This window comes from Rhinolophus ferrumequinum, chromosome 26 (assembly GCF_004115265.2).
Source record: "Rhinolophus ferrumequinum isolate MPI-CBG mRhiFer1 chromosome 26, mRhiFer1_v1.p, whole genome shotgun sequence".
Lineage (NCBI taxonomy): Eukaryota > Metazoa > Chordata > Mammalia > Chiroptera > Rhinolophidae > Rhinolophus > Rhinolophus ferrumequinum.
The window spans coordinates 28,598,931-28,622,448 of record NC_046309.1 but is presented as its reverse complement, the minus strand read 5'-3'; the positions used below and the strand labels follow the sequence as shown (position 1 = coordinate 28,622,448).

Here is a 23,518-nt window from a genome sequence, read left to right as displayed (position 1 = left end):
CATTCACATGTAAAAATAACCGATAAGCCACACTCAACACAGGCAAAGATATCAAAGATACAAAAACAAAACAAAACCAAAAAAGCAGTGCCAGTCTTGGCTTAAGCCCACCAAGTAACCTCCAGGTTGTCCTCTGCTGTACCAAAGAGTCCTGTGTGTATTGTGCAGGGAAAGTCGTTCACCTGGTGCCCAGAGTGACCTTGGGACTGCAGATGTAGATGGACTGCATCCGGCTGAGGGGTCTGGATGGTAGTTTTTACAAAGTCAGTGCAGTTTCAGCTCTTGTCTGCACATATGTGCATTGAGAGTAGCACCACCAGCCCTGTGTCCAGTTCTCCTGAGTCTTAGGGCACTTCTTCCGTGTGTGTGTGTGTGTGTGTGTGTGTGTGCGTGTGTACGTGGCGGGCTGGAGATTTCTGAGCTGCTAAAAGCCCAGAGCTGTGTCTGCCGCTTACTGCTGATCCCTGGTTGTGTATCCGCAGTTGTAATTGCCCTGCCCTAGGCAGGCCAGAAAAGGTGGTGGCTGGGGGTAGAGGAGTCTCTTGTCTCCCAGCCCAGCAAAAATCACACTCTTTCCAGCCTTTTCCCTGGGTCAGAGCTGCACACCGGTCTTCCCAGAACCTGAGCACTACAGCTCCTCTGTAATCTGACACTACTCCTCAGTTCAGGGGCCAGTTTAAGTCCCTGGAAGGACAGGGGTAGGATTGGGAATGTGGGGGGAGGGGCCCAGGTATGGAGTTTGTGTCCTTTGTCCGACCTAGGGCCCACCTGGAGGTCTCAGCTGAGGTTACTGCCTCAAATGCTGGATATGCTGCCCCCTCGGTGGGAGAGATCAGCTGTGGAATGCAGGGAATGAACCCACCTCCTTGCTTTTGTGTTCTCTGTTCTTTCCTGGGATCCCCTGCGTCTCCACAACCACGGATGGGGCTACGTCTTCACTCTGCTCCCTTCCCTCTTCCCCTGTTCTCCCAATTTGCCCACCTTCAAGTAATCCTTGCTCGGGTCTCTTAGCTGTTCTGCGTGATGAGCAGAGTCCTTTGATGGGTTATAGATGTCCCATTTGTGATAAGATCCAGAGGAGAACTCAAAAAGTCCGCCTCGCTGCCGCCATTCCTATGACGTCACTGCCCTCTTTTTTATATTTTTATCATCTTTACCCTTTATGTTATTTTTAAGAGTATAGTGCTCTATTCTGTGTAGGGGTTACCATTTCCTGCTTCTGTCTGTTAGTAATCTTGCTCATGTTTTTGTTTTTTTTTTTCTTTTTGACTTTTTGTTTCAGGTAGAATAACCTCCTTCAGTATTTCCTATAAGGCAGGCCTTGTGGTAGAAAATTCCCCAGCTTCTGTATGTCTGGAAAGGTCTTCATTCCTCCTTCATATCTAAAGGATAATTTCACTGGATGTATTATTTTTGGCTTGGTAATTTTTCTCTTTTAATAGTTTGAATATTTGTTTCCAGTCCCTCCTGGTTTGTAGAGTTTCTGCTGAAAAATCTGATGATAATCTAATGGGCTTTTCTTTATGAGCTCTTCCCTTAAGGTTGAGCTGCTGATAGAGCCTTGTGCAGTATCCAAGTTGTATTAGGCATGGTTTCAGGGAGTCACTAGAGTAGGAAGAGTTATGGTCATTGGGTTAATGTAGACTCTGTTTTGGTGCCAGTGCTGAATCTAGAATGACTCAGCAAAAGTCCCAGAGCACACTGAGGCCAGTCACCACCTGTTGGGGGCCTGCCAGCCCCTAATAGTTTTCCAAGAAAGAGTACGATATGGGTATGGTTGGCTGCTCGCCAGAAAGTGTCCCTGGCATTGGGTGAGTTTGGTGGGGTGGGATCTCAGAGAGTCTGCAGGGTGGAGTGAGCAGGCCAGTCAGATTCAGATTTGTCCTTGAGAACGAGGGCTCAAAACAGGAAAGATGTGCTCACCTGCGACCTGTATGGGACATCTCACCGGGAAAATAGTGAGTGTCCTCCAGCCTTCACTTAGAAGCCACACACTTGTCTGCTCTGGCACCCCCCCCATATACCTCTGATGCCCCCCAAGTCACCATCCCTCTGCCAGAGACCAGGGTGAGTGCCTGCGCCTAAGTCTGTTGAGGGCTGTTTATGAGGACGTCTTGGGTTCACGCAGCCTTCTGTCTCACCTAGATGGTCAGATTCCCTACTGCTTCACAGGCAGATGTTGTGGGGGCTCCTTTTCCCAATACCAGTACTTTGGGCTGGGGAAGCTGGTTTGGATCCCTTGCTCCTCTGGGGGATCGTCTGCTGTTCAGATATTCCTCCTGAGTCTTAACCGCCACACGGAGGTTTGGGGCCTGTTCTGTGTCTCTGCCCCTCCTACCAGTCTGATGTTGCTTCTTCTTTATATTTTTAGTTATAGGACTTCCTTTCAGCTGGACTTCTGATGATTCTCCAGGTTTACTGTTGTATAATTTAGTTGTAATTTTAATGTGTTCATGGAAGGATGCAGGCACAGTGTTTATCTACTCTGTCATCTTGGATCTGTCCAGCTTAAGTTTTCATAATCCTTTATACTTATCTTGTTATTAGCATGATTGTGCAAAAGGAAGTTTTGATTTTGTTGTGTAGTTTTAAAGTATTTCTGTTGCATTCCAGTATTTATTAATTTTTTCTCATAGTTAAAGTGATCTGAGATTGAATTTGTCAGTTTTGATTATTTTAAATCTAGTTATATTTTAATTTAAATCTATATAGATCATGAGTGAGATGGTTTAAGAAATATAATTTCTCAATAGTTTCATTACAGTGATGAATGCGGATGCATATGATGTTTATATGTAAACACTTGAAAACAATTTTTGTTTTCTACCAGCTTTTAAGAATCAGTGTCATAAGGTACTATCCTATTTCTCTTGCATAATTTCCATGAAATATTACATAAACCTCTGTATGCCTTATTCAACCCTGTGTCCCCAGTGCTTAGAGTGATATTGGTACACAGTCCACATTTAATAAGTATTTGGTGAATGAATTGATTTTGATGTTCTCTCTCAGAAAAAGATATTGTCTGTTTACACTTTACTAAAAGATGAATGTTAGTCTTTTGCCTTGAGGTGCAATCCTTTGGAAGACTATGTTGGAATGAATATTAAGACTTTGTATTTGTTGAGCAGTTAACATCCTTTAAGGTTGTTCTTGAAGAAAATGATCTATGTTCATTAAGCCAAAAATTGTTCCTTTGAGTTGAAAAAGAAAAAAATGAAAAATCTATGGCTGTGTTAGAGTTCATAAGGTTCTTATCCACCTTTAAAGAGTCTAGAAGTACAACTACTACCAGTTTAAGTGCACTCTGAGGGAGACAGGTACATTGTCATTCATTTTGATAATTTTTTCTGGGGTGGAACTCCTGTGTAATTTCTTCTCTGCCTTTTTTTTTTTTTAAATTCCTGGGCAAGTTTCTTTTTCTACAAGATGGGTATTGAATGATTGAACAAAGTACTGATTGATTCGTTGAACAACCTTCATTGAGGATCTATGCTAGACCACATACTACATGTAAGAGTGCGTTGTCATGTCTTAGTGGATGTCACCACTTCTGCTATGATCTTTGTCATGAGTTCATAACTTTTTATTCTTATATTGCCACTACATTAGTATTTAGGAAAAGAGTAGATATAATTGCATGTGTTTAGACTGCTTAACTACAAGTCCCTCAGTGCTGTTGTTGCTATTAAATCTAAAGGACAGTTTCAATCACTTGTCTTCCCTGAAATAGTAAACACTGCCTACTGCTTCTGCCTTCTATCGTCTCACGTTCTCATGTCACATTCTCTCACTTAGTCCTTTCCAGAAGTCTCCTTTGCCCACCTCATAAATTTAGGTCTTTTCCTAGTTCAGTCTTTATCTTCTCACTCTGTATGTACATTATTCTAGGTGGTCTCACTTATTCCCAAAGCTTTAACTGCTACTTGAGTGTTGGGACTCCCACCTCTGGGTCCCTACCTCCTATTTCTCCTGAGTTTGAGATCTGCATTTACACTTGCCACCTTGATGTCTATATTTAAAAGTCGCACAGCAATCCATCTAAATACATACACAAAATTAAGCTCATTTCCAATTCTTGTCTCACCTATCAAAAGTATGCTTTTTATGACATTTTTCTGTCTTAGTAAACATTTTCTGTGAATAGTATATGCCAGTATACACTCAGTTACCTATGTCAGGAATATTGGGTCATCCTGGACATCTCTCTGCTTCTCATTGGCCCTTTCCTAGTCCCATTAATTCAACCTCCAAATCTGATTGCAAATATGTTTCTCTCTCCATATCGTGCTGACCCTACCCTAGTCTAAAATTTTAACTAGGACTACTGCAATGGCTGCCTGTGTTCCTCAATTCTTTATACCCTCTATCGCTTCTAACTCACTAGGTATAAGACTTCCCTTCAAAAATAAAGATTGGATGATTTTTGTGTTCTTCTTAAAATTTTACATTTGTTTTCCCTTGAACTTAGGATAGAATGCAAACTATCTCCTGAGTGGTCTGCAAGTCGCTGCAAGAATTGGACCACGCTTACCCCTCTAGCATCCTCTGTATCTATTCAACATGTTTCTGACTTCTTTCTTACTCAACCTGTGCTAGCCAAACTTCATTAATTGATGGCTTTGAGTTCTTCTGTGCCTGGTGTCTTTTGTGCACGTTATTCTTTCTCTAGGACTTGGTAGTGGACACATGGGGTAAAAGGTCAGGATGATCCTAAAATTTCTAACTTGGTAATTATGTTTCTTTTTCAAAACTTTATCCTAGTTAATTAATATATACAAGATTAAGCATTAAAATACAACATGCATATAAACCTTCTTTAGCCTAATCCTCTACGCCCTAAAATATTTCCAAACTTCTCTTTGTATAGTGAGTCCCCAAAGATATCTTGCTCTCCACATCTCATTGTATGTTCTGTTCTCTTTGTTTGGAAAGTGCTCCTCTGCTCATATGATGAACCCCTGCTGTCCTTCAAGACCAGTTCAAGCACAGCCCCTCTGGGAGGCTCGGAGCTTCCCCTATGTCAGAAGATGTACCAGACTTAGAAAAGCTGAGTGCTTGTCCAGTTCCTAATTGACAAAGCCAGAATTTGACCCTTCACATGTTTGATTTTAGCCTACGAGTCTTTAACTGTCCTATGCTGACTCAGTCATTATTTAATAAGTAGGAATGTAATAACTACGCACATCAATGAAAGATAAAATACTTATGACCTAGTTAATAAAAGAAGCTTTTATGGCATCAATGAGAAGTGACTTGACTGACATAGAACATAAAGATTTGATAAAAAGGAAAAAGATACACATATCTGTAGGATGGTTCAACTTGTAAGCCAGTTAGGTTTAGCCTTGATTTGTAACACCCGGAGATGTCTCTGGTTCTCAAAAAAGATATGAGGCTGAACTTCAGTCAAATAGGCCATGAAATGAACAAATTTCTTTTAATTAAAAAATTATATGTGTATTATATATCATATATATATATATATATATATATATATATATACATATATGTATGTTTTATGTATTTGTGTCTTGCTCCCTTTATCTTGATTGGTAGCTTCTTTTGAACAACAAAAAATATGGCCCATCTTTTCATAGCATCTCCTGTAATGTCTAGTTCTACTGAGTAATCATTTTTTTGCATGTAGAATAAATTATGGTGTATTATCTCCTTATAACCTAATTTTAGAGGTAGAACTTAAAAGTATTTTCAATGGAGTAATACATACCAACCATTGGAAGAGTTAATGCACATGAAAAGTAAAAGTAACTCTTTAGTACTGGGGTTTAATATTATCTTTTTAAGGAAGAAAATACTCAGATATGCATAATGTTAAGGACATACTCAGTGAAGAAAAGCAGTGTATATTGGATCTAGGCTTAAAGAATGCTCTATTCTAACATTTAACTAGTAGGTGAGTTTAACTATCTGTGCAGCTCTATCATAGGACTTATTTTGTGTTTTATCTTTTATTTTCTTTAGGATATCAAGAGATATTCCCATTTGGAAGTACATATTCTAGTAAACTCTAATGAAGTTTTTGGTAAATGCATTCAATATAAACAACTATTGTGTTTGTCTTTTTTTTGTAAGATAGATTTCAAGCTGAAGGTCCTAGTCATAATTAAAAGGACTAATTCCATTCACTTTTTGAATTTGTCTCTAGAAATGGAACTCTTAAAACATATACACAAAAGGGAATTTGGTGCTTGTTGAATTTCATATTTTTTCAGTTGAACTATTATACTTCTAAAACAAACAAATTTAATTTTAGTTAGGAAGAATGATTCTTCTTTTTTTTATTTATTTTTTTATTCTTTTGGTGTTTATAAATGTAGACCTGGGCCATCTCTGGCACTAGGGAAGTTAAGGAATGGGGAGAAGTAACACTTGTATTATGTTGAATCAGAGAAATCAGTGCACTTGGCAGTTTTTGTTTGCAGAGTGCAGGAAAGGCTGCAGGCTTTCGTACAGTTCAAAGGGCACATTCCACACATCAGCAGTTGTTGGTCGCCTGCAGGGGTTGGCAGAATTGGGGGTGGTGGTGGAGGTCTGCATCACAGAATTCCAGGCTTGTTGGGCTGTGTGTTTGTAAAAACAAATACTTGCACCATTTTGAAAAGTGTTTAGAATTAGCCTCATATCATTTCAGTATAATTTAAATATAATACCTTTGCATCAATTTTGAATCTTTACAATAATCAGATGACATTCTTGTTTAGCCTTTGTTGCCTCATGTTTTTAATCATTTGTTTTCAGTTTAAGGTTAAGTGTTCAAATGTGGAGGCACAGATGCTGACAAACTGTCAGTTAAACTTTGCAGAAAAATAGAAATAAATTTTGTACAAAAACAACCATATATTCAACTATCATTTATACAATTATCATATTAAGCAATTTCAACAAGTTAACACAAGACTCTGAAGAGAGCCTTCTTTAACTGAAAATGTGTCAAAGGCTAGCTAGCTTTTTCAGCTGGCCTGTCATGACTTGTGCTGAATTAACACTTGTATCATTTCCCTACAGAATATGCACGTTATAGTTTCTAGTGCTGTAACTGAAATAATGTAGCCGAAAGTTCTCTGAAAACTGTGCATTGTAGGACAGATATAAATTAACATTGTAGTTTCTTGAAATGTCTAGATTTTATATGTGTGTGCTTTATATTTTTATATCAAGTTTTGACGGAATATATCAACATAGTTTTATTGGCTATATCCTTAGAAGAAAAAATAGCTAATTAGTGATGCTCTGTTACAATTTTTTTGGTTTTAGGGAAAGTCCCCAAACCTTCATTTTGACCTCGTCTTGAATTCACATAAACTTGGGATATAGTATTTTGTTGTATCCAGATGTGTTTTATCCAACCTGTCATACTCAATTGCCAGAACATTAGTTAGTGTGCTACAAAACAAGAGAAACATTAAAATTGAAGTATGCTGCTGTACATACTTCTGTATCCATTCTAATAAGAACTTCTTTATTTTCACTTTTTAAGATTTGTTTCTTTCAAGTTAAGAAATGCTTAAAAATACAAAAAAGGACAGAAATGAATGTAGGAGAATCCGTGTACCCACCATTCGGATTTAATCAATGTTGCTATTTTGCTATTTTTATTTAGGTCTCCTTATTAAGAAATATTAAAAGATCAAAGTTTTTTTTTTTTTTTAGTCTTGAAATGCCCATTTCTAAATTGGTTATTTGACAGCAACATCCTAAGCCTCTTAACTGATATTTCTTTCCAGATTTAATATCGAACTGGTTGATGTAGTTTCCTCAGAAAGGCTTCAACTCCTTGGCAGTGTAGTTTAAAGAAGACCCAAAGACCCAGAATTTTAGCTTTCCTCCTCATTATTTCCATAACACCTGAAATTATTTTATTTTCCAATTTTTAGCTGTAGGACATCGGGGGGCTATTATTAAGCATAAATGCTTTATGGAGGGAATAACACATTAAGCCGTTATGAGCCATTATTATCATCACTCAGAAGCTGACATGATAGAAATGGATTCCAAGCAGAGGGTGACTGAAAGGAGAGGAGTGCAGAGGGTTAGGCTCGGCTTTGCGCTTTAGAGATGCGTAAAAATGAGACATTCCAAATGCCACATGCAGCAAATTATATCACAGAATTCTTCCCTGGGGCTATATGGGAAAAGAGACAAATAAAAGCCACATTGTATTAGGTTCCGCAAAGTACAAATCAGCTGTTCCCATGCTCCTTAATGTATATATACTGAGGGTGCCAAAAAAATGTATACATATTTTAAGAGATGTTATCTAAGCTCAAGCAGTAGTTCACTATAATCAGAAGTGTCTGGACGCTGATGGTAACCATTTTGAGCACCTCTTATAATTGCAGAAGTCAAATGTGACTTGTATTCATCTTTTGTTATCGATATATATTGAGTATTACAATTAATACAGTTTATTCCTCTCTTAAAATGTGTATACATTTTTTTGGCACTCTCTGTATATGTAAAACTACTAAAGAAAGCTGGTTTTTGGTTTCAACATACATTCTGATAAGGTCCTAAGAAGGTGTTTTAAAACACATTTACCAATGAGAGTATTGAGTAACAAGGGAGTTAAGTAACTTTCTAAAATCTTACAGCTAGGAGGTTAAAAATCTAGAATTTCTGCCATTAAGTCTAACTGTTGACTGTACCTTAATACTTTGTATGATTCACTGCCTTCATACCAAAATGTGCCTCTTCCACCTTTAAGCTTACCCAAAGTTTACATAGCTTTAAAGAAACAGTTGAAGTCTTATACTTTTCATAAAACATTCCCCATAAAATTCAGTGTTCTCCTTTCTCTGAATACTTAGTGCTTGCAATACATAAGTAAACAAGTTTTTATGGTCTCCCATATCCCACTAATACTGTGTGTGTGTTTGTTATCCTTTTAAACTGTTTCGTTTTGGTCCCTTAAAATACGGGTGCTGGCTTATACTCTTGGGTTCCACTTATTGGATCTTAGAGATACATGCCTCTGGATTTAATCTAGGCCTCCATGGCCTATACTGACTATTCCAGCTGTGTGATACCAGGCAAGTTATTTGTATCTCTGAGCTTTAATTTCCTTACTTGTAAACAGGTGGTAAAAATAAAGCCTAGTTCAAAGGGTTGTTATGGGAATTAAAGCAGACATTGTGATGTGAGGCAGTTAGCTTAGTGTCTGGAACATAGTAAGTGCTCAATAAACAAACACTAGCATTGTTTATCATTGTAATCAATCAGTGCTTGCAGAGTGAAGGTCTGCCCATAGAACAACCTCTAGTAGAAAAATTCTCTAATTTAAACTTTTGGGTCCCATATGACAAAAAAAAAAAAATTCCTTTAAAATAAACAAATACATAATTCAGAGGAGTTTGATTAAGAAGAAACACACACACACACACACACACACACACACACACATTTTATCCATGCTCAGAAATTTGGACCTGGACCCTTTGCCTCCAAGGATTCCTGATAGAAATGAATTTCAATATAATTAGTTTCCTTTGTAATTCTATGCGTTTTGTGCATTTAAAAATATTAATCCAAGGAGGGATTCATAGGCTTCACTGGGCTGACAGAAGGTCTCGGGACACCCAAAATAGCTAAGAATCCCCACCAAAAATCTAATTATTCTCTACAGAGCACCATTGTGGTGCTCTATTAAAATGCTAATCAGATCATGTCAATGCTCTGTGTTAAAGCCTTATTTTTATGGAATAAAATATAAACTGCTCACCTTGGCTTTGAAAGGCCTACCTAGCTTTCCACCCCACCTGCTGCTACCTTCATCCTTGCTAGCTCTGCCTGGCATCACTGGCTTTCTGTCAGTGCTCTGGAAACCTCCCTGGCAGGGCATTTGCACTTGCTGTTTTCCTATTTGGAATGGGCCTCTCCAGGCCTGGCCTGCGGCTGCGTATCCACTTGGTCTCAGTCTAAATTAGCCTTCTCTGAGCTTTTGCTGAGCCCCTTTTCTGAAGTATTAATAACTCCTCACTCCTCTATTCCCTCGTTCTTTTGCATAGCTCATTTCATCTACTTAGTTATTTGTAACAAATAAATATATTTGTGTAATTCCTGTTTTCATACTGATTTGGACATTTCATGGGGCACAGAATCTGTAAATCTTCTCAGGCTGTCATTTAGTATAGGGACTAACTCTTTGTAGTCAGCAGATCTCCACTGAATGAGTGAAGGAGCGAGAGGCACACGAATGGTTTGCTGTTTGGAATATATGAATTCATTTGTTTATCCATAAACTAGGTAATTAGACAATGAAAAATGAGACACCAACTATAACGTTTAAATTATGAATAGCTTACCAAGTGATTCATGAGCTGCAGTTGAATGTTTTAGTGTTTCAGTTATTCAGAAATGAAATGTAATAGTTCATTATCAGACAACGGACACTGCCCAGAAAATCAGAATTCAAAACTTGTGCTTCACTTCCTTTCATGTGTTACACCTTCTATCTGCAGCCATGCCCATGCCTGTAACCAGTTCACTCTATTTAGTAACTTTGTCTGATGATCTAGTCACTTAGCTACCACATACCAAAATCACATGCGTATCCACTGCAACTGTCATATACAACATTGATGTTTTAAAAATATTTTGCCGTTTGAATAGAAAGTACTATCTCAAACTTAGAATAATTAGATACTTTTGGTTCGGTTACAGAGTAAGTCAATTAACTTTTATTATTATTCTCTAAGTTAAAGTATGTTTATTGAGCTGATTCTTCCATGAAAATGGGAGATGCATTTTAATGATGAATGGATTTGAATAGTAACCCTTTTATTTCTATGTGGAAAAAGGTATACTCTCCTATTTCCAACCTCTCTTTTGGGGGAAAAGTACTCTTTAGTAGAGTTGGAGAAAGGGCTGTGAACAGTAGTTTCTTTCTCCAGGTCAGTGATAACCTGAGAATATTTTCCTCATTATCTTAAATAACCAGAATCCCCTTAACCTGGATGATCTTGTGAGCTATAAAAATGAAGAAAACAGTGAAATCTAGTTTATACCTTGATCATTATTTAGAGGAATTTTATGGGCCAAAAAAAATTGGTAATTTTCTTTTTGGAGAGGAAATGATTGTTTTTGACTTCATTACCTTTATTCCTTTAATTCTTTAGAACTCAATAAATACCAGGTGGTTTCAATAATGATTACAGGTATTCTGTTTCTTTATTTCACTTGTGGCTCGACATAATTCCATAATTGATTATTTTTAGTCTTTTTCTTTTTCTTCATGAGGATGATTGCATGTTTGTGGAGGAAGTTTAACTTTAGGTCAGTTTGGATGTAACAAGAAGGAAAAACAAGGCATGTGCGCTCATTTGATGCATTCCACTGTTTAATATAGGACCCTGAGAACACAAGGAAATAAATATTAGTCTGCTATTACTTGAACGATAAGTGCCATCTCCTACAATTATTTCTCTCCTCATCACTGAATACAACCAAGTATGTTTGATCTTAGTTTTTAATATTTATATGTCTTTTTGATTTCCCTCCTCCTTCCCTCGCTTCCTCATTTATTCTTTCCCTCCTTCCCTGCCTCTCTGTATCTGTTCCTATTCTTCTTCCAAAAAACATGTAAAGAAATGCATTGAATATCAGAAAGTGTAAGCAAAAATCAATCAATATAAAGAGAAAAATTGGTGTCAAATAGTAAAATGAATGTCTGTGTGGATTGGGGAGGAGGTGTTGTCTGGTTGTGTGGACCAGGGGAGGAGAAGCAGGACTGTGTCATTCCTTCTTAAACATCTTCCTTCTCATTCCAGAGGTACCTGGTGCCAAGAGCTGTGGGCCGCAGCAGTAGGGGTCTGCTGCCTTCTCGGTTTGCCCCCAGTGTCAGCCAAGGGTTCAGCTTTTCAAATAGTTGCCTAATCAGCTATAACTCATATGTTAGCTTTCCAGCTTCCAAAATTTTGTTGTTATTGTCTTCCATTTTGAACTTTCTATCTTTGTAGGTTTGTTCCTGTTTTGAGTAGTCTTTAGCTGTCATTTGTGTATGGGATAAATGCATGTGTTCCATTTCCGTTTTTAGCTGGAAAGCCTCATTTCCTTTGCGACAGGGTATGTGACGTAACTAGTTACACATGGAAGGAGAGAAAGAAGCACGCTTGAATAAAGAAAGATCCCACAAGAGACACAATAAAAGTGCTTAACCTCATCCACTTCCATGAGACCCCCACCTCCCCAGAGTGGGGTTTGAGGGAAGGTGGGGATAAGCACTGACATTTCCCTAGGGGCACAAATGCAGCCTACACTTCAGTGCAAATGCCTAGAAGGCGTACAGCATCAGTCCACCCATAAAACCTTCCCACTGAAGGATTATGACCATATAAGCTGATTTCTTAACTTTTTAAAAAATAATTGACTTAATATTTTTAGAGAAGTTTTAGGTTTACAGAAAAAATGTGCACTAAGTACAGAGTTCTGATATTACTTACCCCTCTCCCCGCAAAGCAGTCTCCCTGTTACTAGCATCGTGCATTAGTACGGTACATTTACTGCATTTGATGAACCGAAATTGATGTGTTATTATTAACTAAATTCCAGGGTTCACCTGAGGATTAATTGTTTTGTGTCATACAGTTCTGTTGGCTTTAACAAATCCCTAATGTCAGGCATCCACCATTACATTATCATACAGAACTATACCAGTGCCCTAAAATCCTGTGTTCTGTCCGTTCTCTCTCCTCTTTTCCCCTTCAAGCCCCTGGAAGCAGTTGATGCTTTATTATCTCTATAGTTTTATCTTTTACAGAGTGTCATGTAATTGCAATCTTACCATATGTAACCTTCCCAGATCGACTTCTTTGATGCAGCAATATGCATTTAAGGATCCTCCGTGTCTTTTCATGGTTCGATATGATAGCTCATTTCTTTCTGTTGTTGAATAACATGCCCTTGTGTGGATGTGTCCCAGTGTGTTTATCCATTTACATATTGAAGGACATATTGCTTGCTTCACAGTTTTTGCAGTGATAAATAAAGCTGCTGTAAACATTGTTGTGCAGGTTTCTGTAGGGACATAAGTTTTCAGCCCATTTGGGTAAATACCTAGAGTGTAATTTCTGGGTGGAATGGTAAGACTATGCTTCGCTTTGTAAACGAAACTGCCAAATATCTTCTAAGGTGGCTAAACATTAACTTTTTTGCATGATCTTGATTGTTTTATAGAACAATATATGGTAATCAATAGTAATTTGTATTTCACTTATCATTGTTTTTGCTGCTCCATTATTATACAATGTTTCCTTGACCCTATCATTGCGAGAAGAGAAGTTTTAATTAAAAGAAGATACTGTATAAATTTAGAGCAATCACATTGCTTGCTTTCCACATAGCGAAGGACTTCTTAACACCATAGAAGTAAACATACGTAAACGGAGAACTATGGACTGTGTTGGAATGATGATGCTTTATTTGCTTTATGCTCATTTACTCATTTAGTAAACATTCACTGAGCACCTATGGTCCATGATCTTAATGAGGCTTAAATAACTATAAATGTGTTTATACCTAAAAGAATGTACCACAGGAAATTACAGGGCATTGAGTGGCCCTCACCCTTATCTCGCAGTTCCCACCAATTATCGTGACAATTAAAAATGCCTTTTCAGATTTTTGAAATTCAGTGGCACTAGCATTGTTAAGAAAGACTATGTTTGATTATTTAAAGATGAGTCAATTTGTAATTTAATTTGTCCTTTATTACACATTTTATTTCAGCATAAAATAAGTTAGTGGTTTCAGAAATCAGAGTCAGTGATGGATTATAAATAAAGTAACAACATTTAGGCAGCTAAGGATATTAGAAATATGGTGAGAATCGCTTCAATATGTAAATGAAAAAATTGAAAGATGTCGTGTGGGACAGAAAAGTTAAATTAATTGTGCCACATCACAAACCCTGCAGTAGCAGTGCACTTTTTATTAACTCATGTTGTATCCTTCAACATTGGAAATACTGCTCTAAATCTCCTATGCATAAAGACTGATTTTTCTTTTTATCAATAACAGAGCCAAGAAGTAGAAAACCCATTAACATTGTATCTTTCCTATATTGTATATAAAATTAATTTACAACTGCTTTTCTTATACTTTCTTTTTGTCTCTCTTCATTACTTTGAGTATCTTTTTTTTGGTACTTGCTGTTCCTTTGTCATCACTGCGTGTATTCTTTTTACTGGCTTCTGAAATCCTGCTGCATTGCTTTTTGCCATTCCTTCTTTAATCTTTTCTCTTCTGTTTAATTTTTAAATCCTTTGCCCTTTATCTTTCTTTTAGTCTTTTTTGCTGCCCTCCTTTCCTTTGATTTCCTCTTAAATTGGCACTTCTTTTTAACATTGTGTTATTTCATTGATTTTTTCCTTTTGTTTTATGTTGTTAGTTTTACATTTTCCTTTGTATATAAAGAAAACTTACTCTGCCTATCCATGCGGAATTAGAGAGAAGATACTACTAGATCCTCCATACTACACATAAAAAGCAACATTCAGTCAAAGTAATTGTGTCGGTACTGAAAGTTTATATGACACACATTCTTCTCTTTTTTTTTCTTTTTTTTTGAATTAAAGCCCAAATAATTGATGTGCTGATATAGAGCAAATTCAGTTACTTTTCTAATATGCTAACTTTAACGTATACAAAATACAGATGGTTCCAAAGAAAATATACACATTTTAAGAAAGAAAAAAACTATATTAAAATTGTAATAATATATGCTGATACGATGAATACAAGTCATGTGTATACTTTTTTTGCCACGCCCACGATATACTTTGGAGATATAAACCTTTGTAGTTATTAATAGATCACAAGTAATTTTGTCGTTTCTTAAATGTTTGCGGTTATCTGAAATACATTTATAATACTACTATGAGTGCTGATTAAGGGCATAATAAAAAATAAGAGCTTATGATGAAATTGCTTTTCTTCCACAAAATTGCTTTATCTGTCCAAAATATTCTATTGATTTGGTTTAATATATGCTAGATTTTTAATATTAATTTATAACCCCCCCGCCTTTTTTTGAATTTAAGAAAGATCTGAAACAAATACAATAACCTAACTTTACTAAACTAGGTTGGTTCTTGGTATCTGGGTCTTTCCTCAAGCCTTATAAGAAATTACTGAGGTACAGTTCTAGATACCACTTCTTACAGAGGGACAGGAGCAGGTAAGTATGATGAGGAAAAACAGAAGTGCATGGAATCTTGGGTGTATGAAGCTCTGCTTCAAGCAAGCCAGAAATTTCTTGAGGGGCGTTCTGTAGTGGAAGAGAGAGAGGGAGGTGAAGAGAGATCAAGCGATTTGCTTCAGTTCACCCAGAAAAAACGGCAGAGTTAGGCGTGCAATTTAAATATGCTTTATTGCTCATCTTTTTTCACATTTATCTTATGCATTTATACATCTATTATAATTCCCATTCATACCCAGGCTTAATTTTATTTGAATTTCATTCAATAGACAAAATGTAATATTCTCAAGTATCTACTCATTGCTGCTTATGATAGCTCTATATGTATGTAATTTTTATATACATATATATCAAATTATTTATACATTATAAGTAATATATAATATTTATTATATATATCACTGATATTTTCAACAGTTCTTTTTTTCCATTAGTTTCATTGAACAAACATTATTGAAGTTTACCGTTCTTTTAAACTTTTTTTATTTAAAAAAATTTCTATTAAATATAGTTAGCATACAATATTATATTAGTTTCAGGTGTCCACAATAGTTATCCAACATTTATATATCTAAGGAGGTGATCATCATAAGTCCAGCAACCATCTGGCACTATACCATGCTATCACACTATTATTGACTATATTCCTCCATGCTGTATGTTACATCCCTGTGACTTATTTGTTTTATACTTGGAAATCTGAACCTATTCAGATTCCTACCACTTCACCTTCCCACCACTTTAAAAATTTTTCTATTACAATTAGTATTCAGTGTTATTTTATATTAATTTCAGGTGTACAGCTTATGGTTAGACATTTATATAATTTAAGAAGCGATCCCCTGACTAGTCTAGTGTCCACCTGACACTATACATAGTTATTACTGTATTATTGACTGTATTCCCTGTGTTTTACTTCACATCCCCATGACTATTTTGTAACTACCAATTTCTACTTCTTAATTCCTTCACCTTTTCACGTTGCCCTCCAACTCCCCTCCTGTCTATAACCCTGATAAATATGGTACCCATCTGATACCATATGTAGTTATTACAATATTGACCATAATCCTTATGCTATACCCGACACCCTGTGACTATCTCGTAATGACCAATTTGTACTTAATCCCTTCCCCCTTTTCACCCACCCTCTCAACACCCCTCTGATTTGGTGGCCATCAAAATGTTCTTTGTATCTGTAAGTCTGTTTCTGTTTGTTTATTTTGTTCTTTAGATTCCACGTGTAAGTGAATTCACATTGTATCTGTCTTCGTCTAACAAACTCCACTTAGCACAATACACTCCAGGTCCATCCATGCTGCCGCAGATGGCAAGAACCTATTTCCTTCCATGGCTGAGAAAAGTTCCATTGTATATACGTATCACCCCCTCTTTATGCATTCATCCATCGACAGACACCCAGGCTGCCTCCGCATCTTGGCCATTGTAAACAATGCTGCAATGAACATATGGATGCACATGTCCCTTTGAAGAAGTGTTTTTGGTTTCTTTGGATAAATACCCACAGGAATGGGATTACTTGACCCTGCTTTGTCTTTTATTACATTTGTTTTAAAGTCTATTTTCTCGGCTATAAGTACCGCTACTCCAGATTTTTGATGTTGTTGTTGCCATTTTCGTGAAATAACTTTTTCTGTCCCTTTGCTTTCTATCTGTGTGTGTCTTTCAATCTGAAGTGAGTCTCTTGGAGGCAGCATATGTAAGGGTTTTGTTTCCTTATACATCCAGGGCTCCTATGTTTTTGATTGGAGGATTTAATCCACTTACATTGAAAGCAATTGTCGATAGATATGTAGTTATTGCCATTCTATATTCATTTTATTGAACTTTTATTTTTTTTTTCCCATCTTAAAGAACATTCCCTGTAATACTGGTTTGGTGATGATGAATTCCTTTAGCTTTTCCTTATCTGGGAAGCCTTTTATCTGTGCTTTGTTTCTAAATGATAGCTTTGCTGGTTAGAGTTATTTTAGTTGTAGGTCCTTGCTTTTCATCACTTTGACTATTTCCTGTCAATCCCTTCAGGCCTGCAAAGCTTCTGTTGAAAAATTGGCTGATAGTCTTACGGGAGCTCCTTTATATGTCACTAGTTTCCTTTCTCTTGAAGTTTTTAGGATTCTCTCTCTGTCTTTATCCTTTGCCGTTTTAATTATGATGTGTCTTTGTGTAGGCCTGTTTGGGTTCATCTTGTTTGGCCCTCTGTGCTTCCTGGGCTTGTATATCTGTTTCCTTCACCAGGTTAGGGAAGTTTTCGTCATTTGTTCTTCAAACATTCAAGTGAATGCTGTTATGCTTGGTATTGTCCTAGAGGTCTCTTAAACTCTCCTCATTTTCTTGGGTTCCTTTTTGTTTTTGCTGTTTTGATTGGGTGTTTTCTGTTGCCTTGTCTTCCAAATCACTGATTTGATCCTCTGCTTCATTTAGTCTGCTGGTGTTTCCTTTTACTCCATTCTTCATTTCAGTTACTATATTCTTCATTACTGACTGGTTCGTTTTTATAGTTCTATGTCCTTTTTAATGCTTGCTCTCTCTTTGTTGAAATTCTTGCTGAGTCTCTTGAGCATCCTTATAACCAGTGTTTTGAACTTTCTCTCTGGTAGATTGCTTATCTCCATTTAGTTTAGGTTTTTTTCTAGAGTTTTCTTCTGTTCTTTCATTTGGGAGACATTTCTCTGTTTCCTCATTTTGGCTCCCTCTCTGTGTTTGATTTTATGTATTAGGTAGATCTGCTATTTCTCCCAGTCTTGCTGGGTGGCCTTAGGTAGTAGGTACCCTGTAGGGCCCTGGCACAGTCTGTCTGGTCACATACTCCAGGTGTTCATAGTGTTGGTTGTGTGTGCCCTCATCTTATAGTTGAGCCTTGATAGCTATTGGCATGTCAGTGGGTGGTTGACCCTCAGGCTGACTGTCTGTGAGGTTTGGCTACATCTACAGCTTATGAGATGCTGTGTGGGGTGCTTACCCCGTAGAGTGGGATTCACCCCAGTGGGCTCTGGTGCTTGTTGAAACCACCCTTTTTGTGTGCTGCTTGTGGGCCTAATTGGGTGGTGCTCTGCTGTGTTCTGAAGCCAACCTCCAACTATGTTGGTTCTGGGGCCTCTTGGGCGGGGCTCTAGTTCAGGCCCAGGTTACCCACTGCCTGTGACTGCTGGGGACTACCTGGTAGGAGCTACCAAGCGATCCATGGTTGGTCATTCTCTGTGATGGACCTGGAGGCACATGGGAGAGGCCACTGTGCAAACTGAGGATGTCTGCCACCAGTCCTGTGCCTGGGGTAGCTCCATAAAATGCTAGGCCATTCTGAATACTGCTGCCACATGCTAGCTCCCATAAAGCCTCTCGGTGCAGTATGCAAATTGGGTGAGGAAGGGTCTCATTGAGTCAGCAGAGTGGAGCAGTGGAGCGTACCAAGCCAATCAGATTCAGATTTGGCCTGTGGGCGTGGTCTCAGCACAGGAAAAGATGGTGCTCATCTGCCGGCTCATGAGTGGAGGGCCCCACACGAGGAATAAGGGGACTGCCCCTCTAGTTTTCACCCCATAGTTACACAACTCAGTCTCTTTCCAGATGTCTCTGGAGTTCCCAGAACTACCATCCCTTCGCCAGAACCCAGGGTGAGTGCCTGCATGGGCCCTTTAAGAGTATGTCTGTGTTTCCCTGACCCTTCCATACCCCTGGATAATCAGAATCCCTACTGTTTTTCACAGCCTTGAGTTGTGAGGGTTCTCTTCCCAGCACCATACTCCGGGCTGGGAGCCTGGTATAGGGTGGCTGGGGTTTCTCATTTTTTTGTGGGGAAACTCTATGGCCGAGATAGCTCTCCTGATTTTGAACTGCCACACATGGGTGTGGGACGAGCTGTTTCGTGTCTCTGTACCTCCTACCAGTTTCGAGTTGGCTTCTATATATCCTTAGTTATAAAACTTTTGTTCAGCTAGACTTCAAATGGTTCTCCAGGTTGGCTGTTCTGTAATTTAGTTGTCATTTTGATGTGTGCATTGGATGGGTCAAGCACAGTGTGTATTTACTCTGCTATCTTGGATCTCCTCTGTAGCTTACTGTTCTTAAAGCTAATTGCTCGAGTTGTTTTTCCCTGTCAGATGAATTTTTGAAAATTCTTATCTGCTTTTTTGATAATGTTATTGTGGTGCCTTTTGTGTTCCCTCTGCCTATGTTTAGACTAGTTTTCATTTATCCTGCACAGGTAGAAGGGGCTTATGCAGCGTATATATATATATATATATATATATATATATATATATATATATATATATATATATATAAAATAGCCACAGGAGTTTAGTGATGCATATCAAATGTATTCAAAATAACAAACTATTTTCTGACAACTGGTGCACTTTAGAAGTGATAACTTGGTATTTTAATTGTATATTTCATATTAAGAAGATTTGGAAAGAACCTTTTACTAAATAATATTTTCTGTTGTATCTAATTAAAGGAATTAAACTTTCTTTGTTAATTTGATAAATTTAGAGTATTAATCCATATGAAACAAATCTGGAGAAATTCTACAAAGTTTCTTTTGAAAACATGCCCCACTTAAGATACCCAGAATTAAAATCTCTGAAGTTCAGTTTGGTACTCTGTGTCTATGTGTGTGTTTAAAATGCACTCTTGGTACTTTTACTTGTGATTTATACCTTTCATCAGTAAGTATCAGTAATTTACAAAATATGGTTTAGCATCAATATCACCTGGGAACTATTGTTAGAAAAGCAAATTTTTGGGTCCCAACCCATACTTGTTGAATCACATACTGTGGGTGTGGGGACAGCAATCTATGTTTTAATAAATTTTGCAAGCCTTACGTCCATGGTGCACTTATTAACATTCTATTTGGATAAGAGGACTTAAGGAGGTAATTAAGTTTAGATGGGTCATGAGAGTGGGGCTCTCAGGATGGGATTAGTGCCCTCATAAGAAGAGACACCTCTCTCTCCCCCTACACTGTGTAAGGATACAGTGAGAAGGCAATTTTCTTCTTTGATTAGTACAATTTTATTTGCTTTTTAAAACAAATGTCCCAAATATATAATGCTTACTTAAGTGGGTTGCAGTATTCAATAACACTAAAAGTTTGTAAGTCCATATATTAGCACCGGTTGCCATAACAAAATACTATAGACCGGGTTCCTTATACAACAGAAATATATTTATCATAGTTCTGAAACTTTGGAGTCCAATGTCAGGTTGCCAGCATGGATGAGTTCCAGTGAGCGTTTTCTTCCTGCATTGCCTTCTCACTGTACCCTTACACAGTGTAGGGGGAGAGAGAGGTGTCTGTTCTTATTAGGGCACTAATCCCATCCTGAGAGCCCCACTCTCATGACCCATCTAAACTTAGTTACCTCCTAAAGTCCTCTTATCCAAATAGCATCACATTGGGAGTTAGGGTTTTGGCATATGAATTTGGTGGGGGGCACAATTCAGTCCATAGCCATCCAATTTCCATGGATTCATTACTTGTATAAATCAAGAGGTGATGCTAAAGTAAAAAGACTTCTGGAGTCTAGTCCTAATTCCTTCCATAAGAAATGATGTAGTTCTTTAATCTTAGTTTCTTTGTTTGATATGGTTAATAAAAATGTAAGCTCTTTGTGACACAGTATTGTTGGGAAATTTGAATGTAATGAGTATGTGAAAGAACAGTAATAAGCCACAGCATTGTATAACTGTAGTAAAAGTTATTATTATTTTTATCAATATGTTTTTGTTGTAAGTCAGCTGCCTAAAACATAACTGCCTATGTTTCAGTCCGTAGTCAGTAACTATATGCCCATCTACGTAATGAACCGTATAAGACCCAAAGACTGTTGTGATTGGAAAGAATAGGTCATTGGACATCATGAAGGAATATTGAAAGTGACCATAGAAATCATCCAGGCTATCTCTGTCTGATACAGGGACGCACTCGAGAGCACCCCAAACTTGGCTTGAATGTCATCAGTCGTGTCTTAGTCAGGGTTCTCCAGAGTAACAGAACCTATTAAGAAGGAGGGGGACGGGAGGAGGGGAGAAGGGGAGGGGGAGAATGTGTGTGTGTCGAGATTTACCTTAAGTAATTGAAATCTGCTGGCCCAGCTCCCAGGCTAGAGATCCCTGGAGGAGTTGGTGTTGCAGCTCAAGTCTGAAGGCAGTTCGGAGGCAGAAGTTCCTTTTGCTCGGGAGATCTTTGTCTTTTTTCTCTTATGGATTTCTACAGATTGAATGAGGCCCAACCACATTATGGAGGGCATTCTGTTTTATCGAAATGTTAATCCCATCCAGATATTGATGTCATACGGTGATGTCACATGGGGGCATCTAGACTGGTGGTTGACAGACTGGTGAATAACACGGCCTAGCAGAGTTGGCACATAAAATTAACCATCACACCATCGCTTAATATTTAGGGTCAATTTACTCTTAAAGTACTATGGAGCCCATCTAATTTGGAAATGATATGAACATAATACATACTAAATAGATGCACTTGTAAATTAATGAATGAATAAACAGATTAATGCTGGTCAATACCAGATACATTACCTTTACTTATGCATTAATAAAAAAAGATTCAACTCTCTTTCAACTGTCTGGAAACTTCAGAAACGGAGCAGCTAACAGAAGTGTGTGTAGAGTGCCTTGATTCAAAGACACAACAGCGAACACCAGAGCTCTCCGTTTGGCCTTACCTGGTATGGTCATCACCTCAAGCAAAACATAAACAGTAAAGGGAGGGTTGCTACTGTGTTAAAAGTCTGAGTGGAGACCCAACACGGATTTTGTCACAGTGGTCTGAGTATAGAGAGATGAAAATTAGTGGGATGAATATAAAATCTTTCTCTTAAGTTTCAAAACAGTTGTGCAAGTGTGGATGAAAAAGACACTTGGGAAATACATCGACTCAAAATATCACAGAAGATTGTAGGAATTGATAAAACAGATTGTGCATTCAACATAGCTGTTGCCTAATATGGGATAAGAGGTAAATTTGACACATATAATCTACTCTTGGTAAAGTTTTATATATCATTGTTACAAGTAAGGCAGGATATGTCACTTAAATCTATCCTGCCTTATAACTAATAGATTGAAAATTAATGTATTTTTCTTTTACTTTGGATTATGAATTTTATTGTCTAGTGAGTCCCATACACACAAAATCAGCCCTCAGTTAATGTCAGTTCAGTTGACGTAATAGTAGATATCACCAAAGAGCTTTGTGAACAAGACTTTCAAGTGATACTGTCTAATGATAAACTGATTGATAATATAACAGAAGTGCAGTCAAGCAAACAAGTCATTTAGGGAGAGGTTTCTGGCAGGGCGTGACCTGAGGAATCCTGATCAATCTCTACAGTTTTCCTTAAAACCACTCCTATATGTCTCTGAGTTTTGATCTTGACACAGATGTCATACGTGACCTTGAGTAATTTATCCGAAGTTATTCTGAGCCCTCTGTAGTGTCCACTATAGTGGGTGTGATTGGAGAACACAGTGTACTGAGATATCTGAGGACCTCCATATAATGAACAGGGGAGACAGGAAACACTGTAAAAGGAATACATTATTTATTAAACCTTGATCTATTCTTTTGTAGAAGTGACACTTATAGATCTCTCAGTACTTAACAACTTCTGTAAAAAACCCAGATTTGGAACAATTTAGCTAATACAATATTGATTGGCATGTTATTTCTATTTGCTAGCACAAAGTAGGAATTTCAGAATTGACATCATTTGACCAAGACTGGGAAGCCGTGTTATATTTCAGCTCCACACCCCTTTTGATGTTATTTAAATTACCTAATTTAAAGATTATGCCTCTTGAACTGTTCTTTCAATTTGTCCTTTCAAGTCACATTTTTTCTCGATGCTGGTATAATGATGACTTTACTAACTTAAAATGTTTTTTTCCGAATACTGACCTTTTCAAGGAGGTGCTTTTCATAATTAATAGATAACTTAATTGGAGGGATTTGAAAAGAAACATAGAAACTTTGAATTTATAATTTGACTGATGTATTTTGGTTTCTTATTTAGTTACACCTTACCTTGTTTATGAAATATAGTTCTTTCCTGTTGCATATATACAGTCTAGGGATTTACTTTTTTAAAAAGGTATTTCCGAACCATACACCTGATAATCTGGTGCTAGAGTCAGTCTAAAGGCTGCAACCATGTTAAGTTTCAGTTGAATAAAGTGACCTTTCTACTGTATCCAACACTAAAGTTCTATAGTCAAGCAATGGCTGAAAATGCCATAAAGAGCGAAAGT

General features: G+C 37.5%; 1 protein-coding gene across 3 annotated transcripts in view; it reads left to right on the top strand.

Moving 5' to 3' along the window:
• Window positions 1–23,518, top strand: part of FOXP2 (forkhead box P2) — a 606,662-nt gene that overhangs the window by 104,036 nt on the left and 479,108 nt on the right. The window lies entirely within an intron of this gene.